This window comes from Bactrocera oleae, chromosome 3, assembly GCF_042242935.1.
Source record: "Bactrocera oleae isolate idBacOlea1 chromosome 3, idBacOlea1, whole genome shotgun sequence".
Classification (NCBI taxonomy): Eukaryota; Metazoa; Arthropoda; class Insecta; order Diptera; family Tephritidae; genus Bactrocera; species Bactrocera oleae.
The window spans coordinates 76,663,392-76,685,331 of NC_091537.1; the positions used below are offsets into that span (position 1 = coordinate 76,663,392).

Below are 21,940 nucleotides of genomic sequence, written 5' to 3' on the forward strand. Positions count from 1 at the left end.
ATTTCCTAGAATTTGCCACTTGAGTACGTTACGTTTCACGTAAGAAAAGTGTCTGCAAATGAGATTAGGACTACAACTGGGGTATCTTTTTTATTCCATCTTTATCACAGTATTCATCGAATATTCTCCGACTCAACTGTTTAACTGTTTCTGCGCCTTTCAATATATTTAATATGTATTATTTTCTTAATTGTCTATGCCAAAATTCAGGTAAAGATACTTTATCTTAAATATTCTAAGTTGCACGTATATGAAGACGCAGGCGTGAACTAGCAATAGTAAACATAATGATAGATTGTACTGACACTATTTCATATTACTGTTGCACATATGTACATATGTACTAACTCATTATGTATTGTGTCACTTATGCAGTTCCCAATTCTTATGATATATATTTATATATGTATATGTATGTATATAAATATATATAAATATATATAAAAATGTTTTTTTTTTTTGTTAAAGAAACTAAAACAACAATAATAAAAAGGTAATTAAAACAAAAAGTTGTTGGGAGCCAACAACACGCGGTGTTCCCAAGCGGTCCCCCATCTAAGTACTAACCGCGCCCGACGCTGCTTAATTTCGGTGATCGGACGAGAACCGATGTATTCAGCGTGGTATGGTCGTTGGCATACTAATTTCCTAGAATTTGCCACTTGAGTACGTTACGTTTCACGTAAGAAAAGTGTCTGCAAATGAGATTAGGACTACAACTGGGGTATCTTTTTTATTCCATCTTTATCACAGTATTCATCGAATATTCTCCGACTCAACTGTTTAACTGTTTCTGCGCCTTTCAATATATTTAATATGTATTATTTTCTTAATTGTCTATGCCAAAATTCAGGTAAAGATACTTTATCTTAAATATTCTAAGTTGCACGTATATGAAGACGCAGGCGTGAACTAGCAATAGTAAACATAATGATAGATTGTACTGACACTATTTCATATTACTGTTGCACATATGTACATATGTACTAACTCATTATGTATTGTGTCACTTATGCAGTTCCCAATTCTTATGATATATATTTATATATGTATATGTATGTATATAAATATATATAAATATATATAAAAATGTTTTTTTTTTGTTAAAGAAACTAAAACAACAATAATAAAAAGGTAATTAAAACAAAAAGTTGTTGGGAGCCAACAACACGCGGTGTTCCCAAGCGGTCCCCCATCTAAGTACTAACCGCGCCCTTATCCCGACGCTGCTTAATTTCGGTGATCGGACGAGAACCGATGTATTCAGCGTGGTATGGTCGTTGGCATACTAATTTCCTAGAATTTGCCACTTGAGTACGTTACGTTTCACGTAAGAAAAGTGTCTGCAAATGAGATTAGGACTACAACTGGGGTATCTTTTTTATTCCATCTTTATCACAGTATTCATCGAATATTCTCCGACTCAACTGTTTAACTGTTTCTGCGCCTTTCAATATATTTAATATGTATTATTTTCTTAATAGTCTATGCCAAAATTCAGGTAAAGATACTTTATCTTAAATATTCTAAGTTGCACGTATATGAAGACGCAGGCGTGAACTAGCAATAGTAAACATAATGATAGATTGTACTGACACTATTTCATATTACTGTTGCACATATGTACATATGTACTAACTCATTATGTATTGTGTCACTTATGCAGTTCCCAATTCCTATGATATATATTTATATATGTATATGTATGTATATAAATATATATAAATATATATAAAAATGTTTTTTTTTTTGTTAAAGAAACTAAAACAACAATAATAAAAAGGTAATTAAAACAAAAAGTTGTTGGGAGCCAACAACACGCGGTGTTCCCAAGCGGTCCCCCATCTAAGTACTAACCGCGCCCGACGCTGCTTAATTTCGGTGATCGGACGAGAACCGATGTATTCAGCGTGGTATGGTCGTTGGCATACTAATTTCCTAGAATTTGCCACTTGAGTACGTTACGTTTCACGTAAGAAAAGTGTCTGCAAATGAGATTAGGACTACAACTGGGGTATCTTTTTTATTCCATCTTTATCACAGTATTCATCGAATATTCTCCGACTCAACTGTTTAACTGTTTCTGCGCCTTTCAATATATTTAATATGTATTATTTTCTTAATTGTCTATGCCAAAATTCAGGTAAAGATACTTTATCTTAAATATTCTAAGTTGCACGTATATGAAGACGCAGGCGTGAACTAGCAATAGTAAACATAATGATAGATTGTACTGACACTATTTCATATTACTGTTGCACATATGTACATATGTACTAACTCATTATGTATTGTGTCACTTATGCAGTTCCCAATTCTTATGATATATATTTATATATGTATATGTATGTATATAAATATATATAAATATATATAAAAATGTTTTTTTTTTTGTTAAAGAAACTAAAACAACAATAATAAAAAGGTAATTAAAACAAAAAGTTGTTGGGAGCCAACAACACGCGGTGTTCCCAAGCGGTCCCCCATCTAAGTACTAACCGCGCCCGACGCTGCTTAATTTCGGTGATCGGACGAGAACCGATGTATTCAGCGTGGTATGGTCGTTGGCATACTAATTTCCTAGAATTTGCCACTTGAGTACGTTACGTTTCACGTAAGAAAAGTGTCTGCAAATGAGATTAGGACTACAACTGGGGTATCTTTTTTATTCCATCTTTATCACAGTATTCATCGAATATTCTCCGACTCAACTGTTTAACTGTTTCTGCGCCTTTCAATATATTTAATATGTATTATTTTCTTAATTGTCTATGCCAAAATTCAGGTAAAGATACTTTATCTTAAATATTCTAAGTTGCACGTATATGAAGACGCAGGCGTGAACTAGCAATAGTAAACATAATGATAGATTGTACTGACACTATTTCATATTACTGTTGCACATATGTACATATGTACTAACTCATTATGTATTGTGTCACTTATGCAGTTCCCAATTCTTATGATATATATTTATATATGTATATGTATGTATATAAATATATATAAATATATATAAAAATGTTTTTTTTTTGTTAAAGAAACTAAAACAACAATAATAAAAAGGTAATTAAAACAAAAAGTTGTTGGGAGCCAACAACACGCGGTGTTCCCAAGCGGTCCCCCATCTAAGTACTAACCGCGCCCTTATCCCGACGCTGCTTAATTTCGGTGATCGGACGAGAACCGATGTATTCAGCGTGGTATGGTCGTTGGCATACTAATTTCCTAGAATTTGCCACTTGAGTACGTTACGTTTCACGTAAGAAAAGTGTCTGCAAATGAGATTAGGACTACAACTGGGGTATCTTTTTTATTCCATCTTTATCACAGTATTCATCGAATATTCTCCGACTCAACTGTTTAACTGTTTCTGCGCCTTTCAATATATTTAATATGTATTATTTTTTTAATAGTCTATGCCAAAATTCAGGTAAAGATACTTTATCTTAAATATTCTAAGTTGCACGTATATGAAGACGCAGGCGTGAACTAGCAATAGTAAACATAATGATAGATTGTACTGACACTATTTCATATTACTGTTGCACATATGTACATATGTACTAACTCATTATGTATTGTGTCACTTATGCAGTTCCCAATTCCTATGATATATATTTATATATGTATATGTATGTATATAAATATATATAAATATATATAAAAATGTTTTTTTTTTTGTTAAAGAAACTAAAACAACAATAATAAAAAGGTAATTAAAACAAAAAGTTGTTGGGAGCCAACAACACGCGGTGTTCCCAAGCGGTCCCCCATCTAAGTACTAACCGCGCCCGACGCTGCTTAATTTCGGTGATCGGACGAGAACCGATGTATTCAGCGTGGTATGGTCGTTGGCATACTAATTTCCTAGAATTTGCCACTTGAGTACGTTACGTTTCACGTAAGAAAAGTGTCTGCAAATGAGATTAGGACTACAACTGGGGTATCTTTTTTATTCCATCTTTATCACAGTATTCATCGAATATTCTCCGACTCAACTGTTTAACTGTTTCTGCGCCTTTCAATATATTTAATATGTATTATTTTCTTAATTGTCTATGCCAAAATTCAGGTAAAGATACTTTATCTTAAATATTCTAAGTTGCACGTATATGAAGACGCAGGCGTGAACTAGCAATAGTAAACATAATGATAGATTGTACTGACACTATTTCATATTACTGTTGCACATATGTACATATGTACTAACTCATTATGTATTGTGTCACTTATGCAGTTCCCAATTCTTATGATATATATTTATATATGTATATGTATGTATCTAAATATATATAAATATATATAAAAATGTTTTTTTTTTGTTAAAGAAACTAAAACAACAATAATAAAAAGGTAATTAAAACAAAAAGTTGTTGGGAGCCAACAACACGCGGTGTTCCCAAGCGGTCCCCCATCTAAGTACTAACCGCGCCCGACGCTGCTTAATTTCGGTGATCGGACGAGAACCGATGTATTCAGCGTGGTATGGTCGTTGGCATACTAATTTCCTAGAATTTGCCACTTGAGTACGTTACGTTTCACGTAAGAAAAGTGTCTGCAAATGAGATTAGGACTACAACTGGGGTATCTTTTTTATTCCATCTTTATCACAGTATTCATCGAATATTCTCCGACTCAACTGTTTAACTGTTTCTGCGCCTTTCAATATATTTAATATGTATTATTTTCTTAATTGTCTATGCCAAAATTCAGGTAAAGATACTTTATCTTAAATATTCTAAGTTGCACGTATATGAAGACGCAGGCGTGAACTAGCAATAGTAAACATAATGATAGATTGTACTGACACTATTTCATATTACTGTTGCACATATGTACATATGTACTAACTCATTATGTATTGTGTCACTTATGCAGTTCCCAATTCTTATGATATATATTTATATATGTATATGTATGTATATAAATATATATAAATATATATAAAAATGTTTTTTTTTTTGTTAAAGAAACTAAAACAACAATAATAAAAAGGTAATTAAAACAAAAAGTTGTTGGGAGCCAACAACACGCGGTGTTCCCAAGCGGTCCCCCATCTAAGTACTAACCGCGCCCTTATCCCGACGCTGCTTAATTTCGGTGATCGGACGAGAACCGATGTATTCAGCGTGGTATGGTCGTTGGCATACTAATTTCCTAGAATTTGCCACTTGAGTACGTTACGTTTCACGTAAGAAAAGTGTCTGCAAATGAGATTAGGACTACAACTGGGGTATCTTTTTTATTCCATCTTTATCACAGTATTCATCGAATATTCTCCGACTCAACTGTTTAACTGTTTCTGCGCCTTTCAATATATTTAATATGTATTATTTTCTTAATTGTCTATGCCAAAATTCAGGTAAAGATACTTTATCTTAAATATTCTAAGTTGCACGTATATGAAGACGCAGGCGTGAACTAGCAATAGTAAACATAATGATAGATTGTACTGACACTATTTCATATTACTGTTGCACATATGTACATATGTACTAACTCATTATGTATTGTGTCACTTATGCAGTTCCCAATTCTTATGATATATATTTATATATGTATATGTATGTATATAAATATATATAAATATATATAAAAATGTTTTTTTTTTGTTAAAGAAACTAAAACAACAATAATAAAAAGGTAATTAAAACAAAAAGTTGTTGGGAGCCAACAACACGCGGTGTTCCCAAGCGGTCCCCCATCTAAGTACTAACCGCGCCCTTATCCCGACGCTGCTTAATTTCGGTGATCGGACGAGAACCGATGTATTCAGCGTGGTATGGTCGTTGGCATACTAATTTCCTAGAATTTGCCACTTGAGTACGTTACGTTTCACGTAAGAAAAGTGTCTGCAAATGAGATTAGGACTACAACTGGGGTATCTTTTTTATTCCATCTTTATCACAGTATTCATCGAATATTCTCCGACTCAACTGTTTAACTGTTTCTGCGCCTTTCAATATATTTAATATGTATTATTTTCTTAATAGTCTATGCCAAAATTCAGGTAAAGATACTTTATCTTAAATATTCTAAGTTGCACGTATATGAAGACGCAGGCGTGAACTAGCAATAGTAAACATAATGATAGATTGTACTGACACTATTTCATATTACTGTTGCACATATGTGCATATGTACTAACTCATTATGTATTGTGTCACTTATGCAGTTCCCAATTCCTATGATATATATTTATATATGTATATGTATGTATATAAATATATATAAATATATATAAAAATGTTTTTTTTTTTGTTAAAGAAACTAAAACAACAATAATAAAAAGGTAATTAAAACAAAAAGTTGTTGGGAGCCAACAACACGCGGTGTTCCCAAGCGGTCCCCCATCTAAGTACTAACCGCGCCCTTATCCCGACGCTGCTTAATTTCGGTGATCGGACGAGAACCGATGTATTCAGCGTGGTATGGTCGTTGGCATACTAATTTCCTAGAATTTGCCACTTGAGTACGTTACGTTTCACGTAAGAAAAGTGTCTGCAAATGAGATTAGGACTACAACTGGGGTATCTTTTTTATTCCATCTTTATCACAGTATTCATCGAATATTCTCCGACTCAACTGTTTAACTGTTTCTGCGCCTTTCAATATATTTAATATGTATTATTTTCTTAATTGTCTATGCCAAAATTCAGGTAAAGATACTTTATCTTAAATATTCTAAGTTGCACGTATATGAAGACGCAGGCGTGAACTAGCAATAGTAAACATAATGATAGATTGTACTGACACTATTTCATATTACTGTTGCACATATGTACATATGTACTAACTCATTATGTATTGTGTCACTTATGCAGTTCCCAATTCTTATGATATATATTTATATATGTATATGTATGTATATAAATATATATAAATATATATAAAAATGTTTTTTTTTTTGTTAAAGAAACTAAAACAACAATAATAAAAAGGTAATTAAAACAAAAAGTTGTTGGGAGCCAACAACACGCGGTGTTCCCAAGCGGTCCCCCATCTAAGTACTAACCGCGCCCTTATCCCGACGCTGCTTAATTTCGGTGATCGGACGAGAACCGATGTATTCAGCGTGGTATGGTCGTTGGCATACTAATTTCCTAGAATTTGCCACTTGAGTACGTTACGTTTCACGTAAGAAAAGTGTCTGCAAATGAGATTAGGACTACAACTGGGGTATCTTTTTTATTCCATCTTTATCACAGTATTCATCGAATATTCTCCGACTCAACTGTTTAACTGTTTCTGCGCCTTTCAATATATTTAATATGTATTATTTTCTTAATTGTCTATGCCAAAATTCAGGTAAAGATACTTTATCTTAAATATTCTAAGTTGCACGTATATGAAGACGCAGGCGTGAACTAGCAATAGTAAACATAATGATAGATTGTACTGACACTATTTCATATTACTGTTGCACATATGTACATATGTACTAACTCATTATGTATTGTGTCACTTATGCAGTTCCCAATTCTTATGATATATATTTATATATGTATATGTATGTATATAAATATATATAAATATATATAAAAATGTTTTTTTTTTGTTAAAGAAACTAAAACAACAATAATAAAAAGGTAATTAAAACAAAAAGTTGTTGGGAGCCAACAACACGCGGTGTTCCCAAGCGGTCCCCCATCTAAGTACTAACCGCGCCCTTATCCCGACGCTGCTTAATTTCGGTGATCGGACGAGAACCGATGTATTCAGCGTGGTATGGTCGTTGGCATACTAATTTCCTAGAATTTGCCACTTGAGTACGTTACGTTTCACGTAAGAAAAGTGTCTGCAAATGAGATTAGGACTACAACTGGGGTATCTTTTTTATTCCATCTTTATCACAGTATTCATCGAATATTCTCCGACTCAACTGTTTAACTGTTTCTGCGCCTTTCAATATATTTAATATGTATTATTTTCTTAATAGTCTATGCCAAAATTCAGGTAAAGATACTTTATCTTAAATATTCTAAGTTGCACGTATATGAAGACGCAGGCGTGAACTAGCAATAGTAAACATAATGATAGATTGTACTGACACTATTTCATATTACTGTTGCACATATGTACATATGTACTAACTCATTATGTATTGTGTCACTTATGCAGTTCCCAATTCCTATGATATATATTTATATATGTATATGTATGTATATAAATATATATAAATATATATAAAAATGTTTTTTTTTTTTGTTAAAGAAACTAAAACAACAATAATAAAAAGGTAATTAAAACAAAAAGTTGTTGGGAGCCAACAACACGCGGTGTTCCCAAGCGGTCCCCCATCTAAGTACTAACCGCGCCCGACGCTGCTTAATTTCGGTGATCGGACGAGAACCGATGTATTCAGCGTGGTATGGTCGTTGGCATACTAACTTCCTAGAATTTGCCACTTGAGTACGTTACGTTTCACGTAAGAAAAGTGTCTGCAAATGAGATTAGGACTACAACTGGGGTATCTTTTTTATTCCATCTTTATCACAGTATTCATCGAATATTCTCCGACTCAACTGTTTAACTGTTTCTGCGCCTTTCAATATATTTAATATGTATTATTTTCTTAATTGTCTATGCCAAAATTCAGGTAAAGATACTTTATCTTAAATATTCTAAGTTGCACGTATATGAAGACGCAGGCGTGAACTAGCAATAGTAAACATAATGATAGATTGTACTGACACTATTTCATATTACTGTTGCACATATGTACATATGTACTAACTCATTATGTATTGTGTCACTTATGCAGTTCCCAATTCTTATGATATATATTTATATATGTATATGTATGTATATAAATATATATAAATATATATAAAAATGTTTTTTTTTTGTTAAAGAAACTAAAACAACAATAATAAAAAGGTAATTAAAACAAAAAGTTGTTGGGAGCCAACAACACGCGGTGTTCCCAAGCGGTCCCCCATCTAAGTACTAACCGCGCCCTTATCCCGACGCTGCTTAATTTCGGTGATCGGACGAGAACCGATGTATTCAGCGTGGTATGGTCGTTGGCATACTAATTTCCTAGAATTTGCCACTTGAGTACGTTACGTTTCACGTAAGAAAAGTGTCTGCAAATGAGATTAGGACTACAACTGGGGTATCTTTTTTATTCCATCTTTATCACAGTATTCATCGAATATTCTCCGACTCAACTGTTTAACTGTTTCTGCGCCTTTCAATATATTTAATATGTATTATTTTCTTAATAGTCTATGCCAAAATTCAGGTAAAGATACTTTATCTTAAATATTCTAAGTTGCACGTATATGAAGACGCAGGCGTGAACTAGCAATAGTAAACATAATGATAGATTGTACTGACACTATTTCATATTACTGTTGCACATATGTACATATGTACTAACTCATTATGTATTGTGTCACTTATGCAGTTCCCAATTCCTATGATATATATTTATATATGTATATGTATGTATATAAATATATATAAAAATGTTTTTTTTTTTGTTAAAGAAACTAAAACAACAATAATAAAAAGGTAATTAAAACAAAAAGTTGTTGGGAGCCAACAACACGCGGTGTTCCCAAGCGGTCCCCCATCTAAGTACTAACCGCGCCCTTATCCCGACGCTGCTTAATTTCGGTGATCGGACGAGAACCGATGTATTCAGCGTGGTATGGTCGTTGGCATACTAATTTCCTAGAATTTGCCACTTGAGTACGTTACGTTTCACGTAAGAAAAGTGTCTGCAAATGAGATTAGGACTACAACTGGGGTATCTTTTTTATTCCATCTTTATCACAGTATTCATCGAATATTCTCCGACTCAACTGTTTAACTGTTTCTGCGCCTTTCAATATATTTAATATGTATTATTTTCTTAATTGTCTATGCCAAAATTCAGGTAAAGATACTTTATCTTAAATATTCTAAGTTGCACGTATATGAAGACGCAGGCGTGAACTAGCAATAGTAAACATAATGATAGATTGTACTGACACTATTTCATATTACTGTTGCACATATGTACATATGTACTAACTCATTATGTATTGTGTCACTTATGCAGTTCCCAATTCTTATGATATATATTTATATATGTATATGTATGTATCTAAATATATATAAATATATATAAAAATGTTTTTTTTTTGTTAAAGAAACTAAAACAACAATAATAAAAAGGTAATTAAAACAAAAAGTTGTTGGGAGCCAACAACACGCGGTGTTCCCAAGCGGTCCCCCATCTAAGTACTAACCGCGCCCGACGCTGCTTAATTTCGGTGATCGGACGAGAACCGATGTATTCAGCGTGGTATGGTCGTTGGCATACTAATTTCCTAGAATTTGCCACTTGAGTACGTTACGTTTCACGTAAGAAAAGTGTCTGCAAATGAGATTAGGACTACAACTGGGGTATCTTTTTTATTCCATCTTTATCACAGTATTCATCGAATATTCTCCGACTCAACTGTTTAACTGTTTCTGCGCCTTTCAATATATTTAATATGTATTATTTTCTTAATTGTCTATGCCAAAATTCAGGTAAAGATACTTTATCTTAAATATTCTAAGTTGCACGTATATGAAGACGCAGGCGTGAACTAGCAATAGTAAACATAATGATAGATTGTACTGACACTATTTCATATTACTGTTGCACATATGTACATATGTACTAACTCATTATGTATTGTGTCACTTATGCAGTTCCCAATTCTTATGATATATATTTATATATGTATATGTATGTATATAAATATATATAAATATATATAAAAATGTTTTTTTTTTTGTTAAAGAAACTAAAACAACAATAATAAAAAGGTAATTAAAACAAAAAGTTGTTGGGAGCCAACAACACGCGGTGTTCCCAAGCGGTCCCCCATCTAAGTACTAACCGCGCCCGACGCTGCTTAATTTCGGTGATCGGACGAGAACCGATGTATTCAGCGTGGTATGGTCGTTGGCATACTAATTTCCTAGAATTTGCCACTTGAGTACGTTACGTTTCACGTAAGAAAAGTGTCTGCAAATGAGATTAGGACTACAACTGGGGTATCTTTTTTATTCCATCTTTATCACAGTATTCATCGAATATTCTCCGACTCAACTGTTTAACTGTTTCTGCGCCTTTCAATATATTTAATATGTATTATTTTCTTAATTGTCTATGCCAAAATTCAGGTAAAGATACTTTATCTTAAATATTCTAAGTTGCACGTATATGAAGACGCAGGCGTGAACTAGCAATAGTAAACATAATGATAGATTGTACTGACACTATTTCATATTACTGTTGCACATATGTACATATGTACTAACTCATTATGTATTGTGTCACTTATGCAGTTCCCAATTCTTATGATATATATTTATATATGTATATGTATGTATATAAATATATATAAATATATATAAAAATGTTTTTTTTTTGTTAAAGAAACTAAAACAACAATAATAAAAAGGTAATTAAAACAAAAAGTTGTTGGGAGCCAACAACACGCGGTGTTCCCAAGCGGTCCCCCATCTAAGTACTAACCGCGCCCTTATCCCGACGCTGCTTAATTTCGGTGATCGGACGAGAACCGATGTATTCAGCGTGGTATGGTCGTTGGCATACTAATTTCCTAGAATTTGCCACTTGAGTACGTTACGTTTCACGTAAGAAAAGTGTCTGCAAATGAGATTAGGACTACAACTGGGGTATCTTTTTTATTCCATCTTTATCACAGTATTCATCGAATATTCTCCGACTCAACTGTTTAACTGTTTCTGCGCCTTTCAATATATTTAATATGTATTATTTTCTTAATAGTCTATGCCAAAATTCAGGTAAAGATACTTTATCTTAAATATTCTAAGTTGCACGTATATGAAGACGCAGGCGTGAACTAGCAATAGTAAACATAATGATAGATTGTACTGACACTATTTCATATTACTGTTGCACATATGTACATATGTACTAACTCATTATGTATTGTGTCACTTATGCAGTTCCCAATTCCTATGATATATATTTATATATGTATATGTATGTATATAAATATATATAAATATATATAAAAATGTTTTTTTTTTTTGTTAAAGAAACTAAAACAACAATAATAAAAAGGTAATTAAAACAAAAAGTTGTTGGGAGCCAACAACACGCGGTGTTCCCAAGCGGTCCCCCATCTAAGTACTAACCGCGCCCTTATCCCGACGCTGCTTAATTTCGGTGATCGGACGAGAACCGATGTATTCAGCGTGGTATGGTCGTTGGCATACTAATTTCCTAGAATTTGCCACTTGAGTACGTTACGTTTCACGTAAGAAAAGTGTCTGCAAATGAGATTAGGACTACAACTGGGGTATCTTTTTTATTCCATCTTTATCACAGTATTCATCGAATATTCTCCGACTCAACTGTTTAACTGTTTCTGCGCCTTTCAATATATTTAATATGTATTATTTTCTTAATTGTCTATGCCAAAATTCAGGTAAAGATACTTTATCTTAAATATTCTAAGTTGCACGTATATGAAGACGCAGGCGTGAACTAGCAATAGTAAACATAATGATAGATTGTACTGACACTATTTCATATTACTGTTGCACATATGTACATATGTACTAACTCATTATGTATTGTGTCACTTATGCAGTTCCCAATTCTTATGATATATATTTATATATGTATATGTATGTATCTAAATATATATAAATATATATAAAAATGTTTTTTTTTTGTTAAAGAAACTAAAACAACAATAATAAAAAGGTAATTAAAACAAAAAGTTGTTGGGAGCCAACAACACGCGGTGTTCCCAAGCGGTCCCCCATCTAAGTACTAACCGCGCCCGACGCTGCTTAATTTCGGTGATCGGACGAGAACCGATGTATTCAGCGTGGTATGGTCGTTGGCATATTAATTTCCTAGAATTTGCCACTTGAGTACGTTACGTTTCACGTAAGAAAAGTGTCTGCAAATGAGATTAGGACTACAACTGGGGTATCTTTTTTATTCCATCTTTATCACAGTATTCATCGAATATTCTCCGACTCAACTGTTTAACTGTTTCTGCGCCTTTCAATATATTTAATATGTATTATTTTCTTAATTGTCTATGCCAAAATTCAGGTAAAGATACTTTATCTTAAATATTCTAAGTTGCACGTATATGAAGACGCAGGCGTGAACTAGCAATAGTAAACATAATGATAGATTGTACTGACACTATTTCATATTACTGTTGCACATATGTACATATGTACTAACTCATTATGTATTGTGTCACTTATGCAGTTCCCAATTCTTATGATATATATTTATATATGTATATGTATGTATATAAATATATATAAATATATATAAAAATGTTTTTTTTTTTGTTAAAGAAACTAAAACAACAATAATAAAAAGGTAATTAAAACAAAAAGTTGTTGGGAGCCAACAACACGCGGTGTTCCCAAGCGGTCCCCCATCTAAGTACTAACCGCGCCCTTATCCCGACGCTGCTTAATTTCGGTGATCGGACGAGAACCGATGTATTCAGCGTGGTATGGTCGTTGGCATACTAATTTCCTAGAATTTGCCACTTGAGTACGTTACGTTTCACGTAAGAAAAGTGTCTGCAAATGAGATTAGGACTACAACTGGGGTATCTTTTTTATTCCATCTTTATCACAGTATTCATCGAATATTCTCCGACTCAACTGTTTAACTGTTTCTGCGCCTTTCAATATATTTAATATGTATTATTTTCTTAATTGTCTATGCCAAAATTCAGGTAAAGATACTTTATCTTAAATATTCTAAGTTGCACGTATATGAAGACGCAGGCGTGAACTAGCAATAGTAAACATAATGATAGATTGTACTGACACTATTTCATATTACTGTTGCACATATGTACATATGTACTAACTCATTATGTATTGTGTCACTTATGCAGTTCCCAATTCTTATGATATATATTTATATATGTATATGTATGTATATAAATATATATAAATATATATAAAAATGTTTTTTTTTTGTTAAAGAAACTAAAACAACAATAATAAAAAGGTAATTAAAACAAAAAGTTGTTGGGAGCCAACAACACGCGGTGTTCCCAAGCGGTCCCCCATCTAAGTACTAACCGCGCCCTTATCCCGACGCTGCTTAATTTCGGTGATCGGACGAGAACCGATGTATTCAGCGTGGTATGGTCGTTGGCATACTAATTTCCTAGAATTTGCCACTTGAGTACGTTACGTTTCACGTAAGAAAAGTGTCTGCAAATGAGATTAGGACTACAACTGGGGTATCTTTTTTATTCCATCTTTATCACAGTATTCATCGAATATTCTCCGACTCAACTGTTTAACTGTTTCTGCGCCTTTCAATATATTTAATATGTATTATTTTCTTAATAGTCTATGCCAAAATTCAGGTAAAGATACTTTATCTTAAATATTCTAAGTTGCACGTATATGAAGACGCAGGCGTGAACTAGCAATAGTAAACATAATGATAGATTGTACTGACACTATTTCATATTACTGTTGCACATATGTACATATGTACTAACTCATTATGTATTGTGTCACTTATGCAGTTCCCAATTCCTATGATATATATTTATATATGTATATGTATGTATATAAATATATATAAATATATATAAAAATGTTTTTTTTTTTGTTAAAGAAACTAAAACAACAATAATAAAAAGGTAATTAAAACAAAAAGTTGTTGGGAGCCAACAACACGCGGTGTTCCCAAGCGGTCCCCCATCTAAGTACTAACCGCGCCCGACGCTGCTTAATTTCGGTGATCGGACGAGAACCGATGTATTCAGCGTGGTATGGTCGTTGGCATACTAATTTCCTAGAATTTGCCACTTGAGTACGTTACGTTTCACGTAAGAAAAGTGTCTGCAAATGAGATTAGGACTACAACTGGGGTATCTTTTTTATTCCATCTTTATCACAGTATTCATCGAATATTCTCCGACTCAACTGTTTAACTGTTTCTGCGCCTTTCAATATATTTAATATGTATTATTTTCTTAATTGTCTATGCCAAAATTCAGGTAAAGATACTTTATCTTAAATATTCTAAGTTGCACGTATATGAAGACGCAGGCGTGAACTAGCAATAGTAAACATAATGATAGATTGTACTGACACTATTTCATATTACTGTTGCACATATGTACATATGTACTAACTCATTATGTATTGTGTCACTTATGCAGTTCCCAATTCTTATGATATATATTTATATATGTATATGTATGTATATAAATATATATAAATATATATAAAAATGTTTTTTTTTTGTTAAAGAAACTAAAACAACAATAATAAAAAGGTAATTAAAACAAAAAGTTGTTGGGAGCCAACAACACGCGGTGTTCCCAAGCGGTCCCCCATCTAAGTACTAACCGCGCCCTTATCCCGACGCTGCTTAATTTCGGTGATCGGACGAGAACCGATGTATTCAGCGTGGTATGGTCGTTGGCATACTAATTTCCTAGAATTTGCCACTTGAGTACGTTACGTTTCACGTAAGAAAAGTGTCTGCAAATGAGATTAGGACTACAACTGGGGTATCTTTTTTATTCCATCTTTATCACAGTATTCATCGAATATTCTCCGACTCAACTGTTTAACTGTTTCTGCGCCTTTCAATATATTTAATATGTATTATTTTCTTAATAGTCTATGCCAAAATTCAGGTAAAGATACTTTATCTTAAATATTCTAAGTTGCACGTATATGAAGACGCAGGCGTGAACTAGCAATAGTAAACATAATGATAGATTGTACTGACACTATTTCATATTACTGTTGCACATATGTACATATGTACTAACTCATTATGTATTGTGTCACTTATGCAGTTCCCAATTCCTATGATATATATTTATATATGTATATGTATGTATATAAATATATATAAAAATGTTTTTTTTTTTGTTAAAGAAACTAAAACAACAATAATAAAAAGGTAATTAAAACAAAAAGTTGTTGGGAGCCAACAACACGCGGTGTTCCCAAGCGGTCCCCCATCTAAGTACTAACCGCGCCCTTATCCCGACGCTGCTTAATTTCGGTGATCGGACGAGAACCGATGTATTCAGCGTGGTATGGTCGTTGGCATACTAATTTCCTAGAATTTGCCACTTGAGTACGTTACGTTTCACGTAAGAAAAGTGTCTGCAAATGAGATTAGGACTACAACTGGGGTATCTTTTTTATTCCATCTTTATCACAGTATTCATCGAATATTCTCCGACTCAACTGTTTAACTGTTTCTGCGCCTTTCAATATATTTAATATGTATTATTTTCTTAATTGTCTATGCCAAAATTCAGGTAAAGATACTTTATCTTAAATATTCTAAGTTGCACGTATATGAAGACGCAGGCGTGAACTAGCAATAGTAAACATAATGATAGATTGTACTGACACTATTTCATATTACTGTTGCACATATGTACATATGTACTAACTCATTATGTATTGTGTCACTTATGCAGTTCCCAATTCTTATGATATATATTTATATATGTATATGTATGTATCTAAATATATATAAATATATATAAAAATGTTTTTTTTTTGTTAAAGAAACTAAAACAACAATAATAAAAAGGTAATTAAAACAAAAAGTTGTTGGGAGCCAACAACACGCGGTGTTCCCAAGCGGTCCCCCATCTAAGTACTAACCGCGCCCTTATCCCGACGCTGCTTAATTTCGGTGATCGGACGAGAACCGATGTATTCAGCGTGGTATGGTCGTTGGCATACTAATTTCCTAGAATTTGCCACTTGAGTACGTTACGTTTCACGTAAGAAAAGTGTCTGCAAATGAGATTAGGACTACAACTGGGGTATCTTTTTTATTCCATCTTTATCACAGTATTCATCGAATATTCTCCGACTCAACTGTTTAACTGTTTCTGCGCCTTTCAATATATTTAATATGTATTATTTTCTTAATTGTCTATGCCAAAATTCAGGTAAAGATACTTTATCTTAAATATTCTAAGTTGCACGTATATGAAGACGCAGGCGTGAACTAGCAATAGTAAACATAATGATAGATTGTACTGACACTATTTCATATTACTGTTGCACATATGTACATATGTACTAACTCATTATGTATTGTGTCACTTATGCAGTTCCCAATTCTTATGATATATATTTATATATGTATATGTATGTATATAAATATATATAAATATATATAAAAATGTTTTTTTTTTTGTTAAAGAAACTAAAACAACAATAATAAAAAGGTAATTAAAACAAAAAGTTGTTGGGAGCCAACAACACGCGGTGTTCCCAAGCGGTCCCCCATCTAAGTACTAACCGCGCCCTTATCCCGACGCTGCTTAATTTCGGTGATCGGACGAGAACCGATGTATTCAGCGTGGTATGGTCGTTGGCATACTAATTTCCTAGAATTTGCCACTTGAGTACGTTACGTTTCACGTAAGAAAAGTGTCTGCAAATGAGATTAGGACTACAACTGGGGTATCTTTTTTATTCCATCTTTATCACAGTATTCATCGAATATTCTCCGACTCAACTGTTTAACTGTTTCTGCGCCTTTCAATATATTTAATATGTATTATTTTCTTAATTGTCTATGCCAAAATTCAGGTAAAGATACTTTATCTTAAATATTCTAAGTTGCACGTATATGAAGACGCAGGCGTGAACTAGCAATAGTAAACATAATGATAGATTGTACTGACACTATTTCATATTACTGTTGCACATATGTACATATGTACTAACTCATTATGTATTGTGTCACTTATGCAGTTCCCAATTCTTATGATATATATTTATATATGTATATGTATGTATATAAATATATATAAATATATATAAAAATGTTTTTTTTTTGTTAAAGAAACTAAAACAACAATAATAAAAAGGTAATTAAAACAAAAAGTTGTTGGGAGCCAACAACACGCGGTGTTCCCAAGCGGTCCCCCATCTAAGTACTAACCGCGCCCTTATCCCGACGCTGCTTAATTTCGGTGATCGGACGAGAACCGATGTATTCAGCGTGGTATGGTCGTTGGCATACTAATTTCCTAGAATTTGCCACTTGAGTACGTTACGTTTCACGTAAGAAAAGTGTCTGCAAATGAGATTAGGACTACAACTGGGGTATCTTTTTTATTCCATCTTTATCACAGTATTCATCGAATATTCTCCGACTCAACTGTTTAACTGTTTCTGCGCCTTTCAATATATTTAATATGTATTATTTTCTTAATAGTCTATGCCAAAATTCAGGTAAAGATACTTTATCTTAAATATTCTAAGTTGCACGTATATGAAGACGCAGGCGTGAACTAGCAATAGTAAACATAATGATAGATTGTACTGACACTATTTCATATTACTGTTGCACATATGTACATATGTACTAACTCATTATGTATTGTGTCACTTATGCAGTTCCCAATTCCTATGATATATATTTATATATGTATATGTATGTATATAAATATATATAAAAATGTTTTTTTTTTTGTTAAAGAAACTAAAACAACAATAATAAAAAGGTAATTAAAACAAAAAGTTGTTGGGAGCCAACAACACGCGGTGTTCCCAAGCGGTCCCCCATCTAAGTACTAACCGCGCCCTTATCCCGACGCTGCTTAATTTCGGTGATCGGACGAGAACCGATGTATTCAGCGTGGTATGGTCGTTGGCATACTAATTTCCTAGAATTTGCCACTTGAGTACGTTACGTTTCACGTAAGAAAAGTGTCTGCAAATGAGATTAGGACTACAACTGGGGTATCTTTTTTATTCCATCTTTATCACAGTATTCATCGAATATTCTCCGACTCAACTGTTTAACTGTTTCTGCGCCTTTCAATATATTTAATATGTATTATTTTCTTAATTGTCTATGCCAAAATTCAGGTAAAGATACTTTATCTTAAATATTCTAAGTTGCACGTATATGAAGACGCAGGCGTGAACTAGCAATAGTAAACATAATGATAGATTGTACTGACACTATTTCATATTACTGTTGCACATATGTACATATGTACTAACTCATTATGTATTGTGTCACTTATGCAGTTCCCAATTCTTATGATATATATTTATATATGTATATGTATGTATCTAAATATATATAAATATATATAAAAATGTTTTTTTTTTGTTAAAGAAACTAAAACAACAATAATAAAAAGGTAATTAAAACAAAAAGTTGTTGGGAGCCAACAACACGCGGTGTTCCCAAGCGGTCCCCCATCTAAGTACTAACCGCGCCCGACGCTGCTTAATTTCGGTGATCGGACGAGAACCGATGTATTCAGCGTGGTATGGTCGTTGGCATACTAATTTCCTAGAATTTGCCACTTGAGTACGTTACGTTTCACGTAAGAAAAGTGTCTGCAAATGAGATTAGGACTACAACTGGGGTATCTTTTTTATTCCATCTTTATCACAGTATTCATCGAATATTCTCCGACTCAACTGTTTAACTGTTTCTGCGCCTTTCAATATATTTAATATGTATTATTTTCTTAATTGTCTATGCCAAAATTCAGGTAAAGATACTTTATCTTAAATATTCTAAGTTGCACGTATATGAAGACGCAGGCGTGAACTAGCAATAGTAAACATAATGATAGATTGTACTGACACTATTTCATATTACTGTTGCACATATGTACATATGTACTAACTCATTATGTATTGTGTCACTTATGCAGTTCCCAATTCTTATGATATATATTTATATATGTATATGTATGTATATAAATATATATAAATATATATAAAAATGTTTTTTTTTTTTGTTAAAGAAACTAAAACAACAATAATAAAAAGGTAATTAAAACAAAAAGTTGTTGGGAGCCAATAACACGCGGTGTTCCCAAGCGGTCCCCCATCTAAGTACTAACCGCGCCCGACGCTGCTTAATTTCGGTGATCGGACGAGAACCGATGTATTCAGCGTGGTATGGTCGTTGGCATACTAATTTCCTAGAATTTGCCACTTGAGTACGTTACGTTTCACGTAAGAAAAGTGTCTGCAAATGAGATTAGGACTACAACTGGGGTATCTTTTTTATTCCATCTTTATCACAGTATTCATCGAATATTCTCCGACTCAACTGTTTAACTGTTTCTGCGCCTTTCAATATATTTAATATGTATTATTTTCTTAATTGTCTATGCCAAAATTCAGGTAAAGATACTTTATCTTAAATATTCTAAGTTGCACGTATATGAAGACGCAGGCGTGAACTAGCAATAGTAAACATAATGATAGATTGTACTGACACTATTTCATATTACTGTTGCACATATGTACATATGTACTAACTCATTATGTATTGTGTCACTTATGCAGTTCCCAATTCTTATGATATATATTTATATATGTATATGTATGTATATAAATATATATAAATATATATAAAAATGTTTTTTTTTTGTTAAAGAAACTAAAACAACAATAATAAAAAGGTAATTAAAACAAAAAGTTGTTGGGAGCCAACAACACGCGGTGTTCCCAAGCGGTCCCCCATCTAAGTACTAACCGCGCCCTTATCCCGACGCTGCTTAATTTCGGTGATCGGACGAGAACCGATGTATTCAGCGTGGTATGGTCGTTGGCATACTAATTTCCTAGAATTTGCCACTTGAGTACGTTACGTTTCACGTAAGAAAAGTGTCTGCAAATGAGATTAGGACTACAACTGGGGTATCTTTTTTATTCCATCTTTATCACAGTATTCATCGAATATTCTCCGACTCAACTGTTTAACTGTTTCTGCGCCTTTCAATATATTTAATATGTATTATTTTCTTAATAGTCTATGCCAAAATTCAGGTAAAGATACTTTATCTTAAATATTCTAAGTTGCACGTATATGAAGACGCAGGCGTGAACTAGCAATAGTAAACATAATGATAGATTGTACTGACACTATTTCATATTACTGTTGCACATATGTACATATGTACTAACTCATTATGTATTGTGTCACTTATGCAGTTCCCAATTCCTATGATATATATTTATATATGTATATGTATGTATATAAATATATATAAATATATATAAAAATGTTTTTTTTTTTGTTAAAGAAACTAAAACAACAATAATAAAAAGGTAATTAAAACAAAAAGTTGTTGGGAGCCAACAACACGCGGTGTTCCCAAGCGGTCCCCCATCTAAGTACTAACCGCGCCCGACGCTGCTTAATTTCGGTGATCGGACGAGAACCGATGTATTCAGCGTGGTATGGTCGTTGGCATACTAATTTCCTAGAATTTGCCACTTGAGTACGTTACGTTTCACGTAAGAAAAGTGTCTGCAAATGAGATTAGGACTACAACTGGGGTATCTTTTTTATTCCATCTTTATCACAGTATACATCGAATATTCTCCGACTCAACTGTTTAACTGTTTCTGCGCCTTTCAATATATTTAATATGTATTATTTTCTTAATTGTCTATGCCAAAATTCAGGTAAAGATACTTTATCTTAAATATTCTAAGTTGCACGTATATGAAGACGCAGGCGTGAACTAGCAATAGTAAACATAATGATAGATTGTACTGACACTATTTCATATTACTGTTGCACATATGTACATATGTACTAACTCATTATGTATTGTGTCACTTATGCAGTTCCCAATTCTTATGATATATATTTATATATGTATATGTATGTATATAAATATATATAAATATATATAAAAATGTTTTTTTTTTTGTTAAAGAAACTAAAACAACAATAATAAAAAGGTAATTAAAACAAAAAGTTGTTGGGAGCCAACAACACGCGGTGTTCCCAAGCGGTCCCCCATCTAAGTACTAACCGCGCCCTTATCCCGACGCTGCTTAATTTCGGTGATCGGACGAGAACCGATGTATTCAGCGTGGTATGGTCGTTGGCATACTAATTTCC

At 33.1% G+C, this 21,940-nt stretch overlaps 1 protein-coding gene, 13 non-coding genes and 21 pseudogenes across 14 annotated transcripts in view; 1 reads left to right on the plus strand and 34 right to left on the minus strand.

Annotated features, from left to right (window-relative positions):
• Positions 1-21,940, plus strand: part of mib2 (mind bomb 2) — a 260,282-nt gene that overhangs the window by 64,858 nt on the left and 173,484 nt on the right. The window lies entirely within an intron of this gene.
• On the minus strand, positions 519-637 carry LOC138856480 (5S ribosomal RNA). The gene has a single exon (XR_011395696.1). It is a non-coding gene; the product is annotated as a 5S ribosomal RNA (ribosomal RNA).
• On the minus strand, positions 1,160-1,285 carry LOC138856586 (5S ribosomal RNA; annotated as a pseudogene).
• Positions 1,809-1,927, minus strand: LOC138856481 (5S ribosomal RNA). Its single transcript, XR_011395697.1, has one exon. It is a non-coding gene; the product is annotated as a 5S ribosomal RNA (ribosomal RNA).
• Positions 2,451-2,569, minus strand: LOC138856483 (5S ribosomal RNA). Its single transcript, XR_011395699.1, has one exon. It is a non-coding gene; the product is annotated as a 5S ribosomal RNA (ribosomal RNA).
• Positions 3,092-3,217, minus strand: LOC138856588 (5S ribosomal RNA; annotated as a pseudogene).
• Positions 3,741-3,859, minus strand: LOC138856484 (5S ribosomal RNA). Its single transcript, XR_011395700.1, has one exon. It is a non-coding gene; the product is annotated as a 5S ribosomal RNA (ribosomal RNA).
• Positions 4,382-4,500, minus strand: LOC138856485 (5S ribosomal RNA). Its single transcript, XR_011395701.1, has one exon. It is a non-coding gene; the product is annotated as a 5S ribosomal RNA (ribosomal RNA).
• On the minus strand, positions 5,024-5,149 carry LOC138856589 (5S ribosomal RNA; annotated as a pseudogene).
• Positions 5,672-5,797, minus strand: LOC138856590 (5S ribosomal RNA; annotated as a pseudogene).
• LOC138856591 (5S ribosomal RNA) lies at positions 6,321-6,446 on the minus strand (annotated as a pseudogene).
• On the minus strand, positions 6,970-7,095 carry LOC138856592 (5S ribosomal RNA; annotated as a pseudogene).
• LOC138856594 (5S ribosomal RNA) lies at positions 7,618-7,743 on the minus strand (annotated as a pseudogene).
• LOC138856486 (5S ribosomal RNA) lies at positions 8,268-8,386 on the minus strand. Its single transcript, XR_011395702.1, has one exon. It is a non-coding gene; the product is annotated as a 5S ribosomal RNA (ribosomal RNA).
• LOC138856595 (5S ribosomal RNA) lies at positions 8,909-9,034 on the minus strand (annotated as a pseudogene).
• LOC138856596 (5S ribosomal RNA) lies at positions 9,548-9,673 on the minus strand (annotated as a pseudogene).
• Positions 10,196-10,314, minus strand: LOC138856487 (5S ribosomal RNA). Its single transcript, XR_011395703.1, has one exon. It is a non-coding gene; the product is annotated as a 5S ribosomal RNA (ribosomal RNA).
• LOC138856488 (5S ribosomal RNA) lies at positions 10,838-10,956 on the minus strand. The gene has a single exon (XR_011395704.1). It is a non-coding gene; the product is annotated as a 5S ribosomal RNA (ribosomal RNA).
• On the minus strand, positions 11,479-11,604 carry LOC138856597 (5S ribosomal RNA; annotated as a pseudogene).
• On the minus strand, positions 12,129-12,254 carry LOC138856598 (5S ribosomal RNA; annotated as a pseudogene).
• On the minus strand, positions 12,777-12,895 carry LOC138856489 (5S ribosomal RNA). Its single transcript, XR_011395705.1, has one exon. It is a non-coding gene; the product is annotated as a 5S ribosomal RNA (ribosomal RNA).
• On the minus strand, positions 13,419-13,544 carry LOC138856599 (5S ribosomal RNA; annotated as a pseudogene).
• Positions 14,067-14,192, minus strand: LOC138856600 (5S ribosomal RNA; annotated as a pseudogene).
• Positions 14,716-14,834, minus strand: LOC138856490 (5S ribosomal RNA). Its single transcript, XR_011395706.1, has one exon. It is a non-coding gene; the product is annotated as a 5S ribosomal RNA (ribosomal RNA).
• Positions 15,357-15,482, minus strand: LOC138856601 (5S ribosomal RNA; annotated as a pseudogene).
• On the minus strand, positions 15,996-16,121 carry LOC138856602 (5S ribosomal RNA; annotated as a pseudogene).
• On the minus strand, positions 16,644-16,769 carry LOC138856603 (5S ribosomal RNA; annotated as a pseudogene).
• LOC138856605 (5S ribosomal RNA) lies at positions 17,293-17,418 on the minus strand (annotated as a pseudogene).
• Positions 17,941-18,066, minus strand: LOC138856606 (5S ribosomal RNA; annotated as a pseudogene).
• LOC138856607 (5S ribosomal RNA) lies at positions 18,580-18,705 on the minus strand (annotated as a pseudogene).
• Positions 19,228-19,346, minus strand: LOC138856491 (5S ribosomal RNA). The gene has a single exon (XR_011395707.1). It is a non-coding gene; the product is annotated as a 5S ribosomal RNA (ribosomal RNA).
• On the minus strand, positions 19,871-19,989 carry LOC138856535 (5S ribosomal RNA). The gene has a single exon (XR_011395751.1). It is a non-coding gene; the product is annotated as a 5S ribosomal RNA (ribosomal RNA).
• Positions 20,512-20,637, minus strand: LOC138856608 (5S ribosomal RNA; annotated as a pseudogene).
• LOC138856492 (5S ribosomal RNA) lies at positions 21,161-21,279 on the minus strand. Its single transcript, XR_011395708.1, has one exon. It is a non-coding gene; the product is annotated as a 5S ribosomal RNA (ribosomal RNA).
• Positions 21,803-21,928, minus strand: LOC138856609 (5S ribosomal RNA; annotated as a pseudogene).